Genomic DNA, 299 nt, shown 5'->3' on the forward strand with positions numbered 1-299 from the left:
AACTCCCCCTTTTTCCCTTCCTACGATCCCTTTTGATTGACACCACCACTTTTTTTTTTTTCCTTCCTTCCCCCTCCCAAAAAGAAAAGCTCTACATTGTATTTGTCCCATCTTCGTTGAGCCCTGTGTGGCTAATAAAAGAAATGTATCTATCTATCTATCTGCCTACCTATCGATTTGTTTCTGTATATGTCCACCATGATAACCAATTTTGAAGTGTTTATCCCCCTAACTTAGTGGTTCGGCAAAGGAGTCTGATCGAATAAGTACTAGACCTACGAAGAATAAGTTTTGGGGTT

The sequence above is a fragment of the Octopus bimaculoides genome, chromosome 17, assembly GCF_001194135.2.
Source record: "Octopus bimaculoides isolate UCB-OBI-ISO-001 chromosome 17, ASM119413v2, whole genome shotgun sequence".
NCBI lineage: Eukaryota > Metazoa > Mollusca > Cephalopoda > Octopoda > Octopodidae > Octopus > Octopus bimaculoides.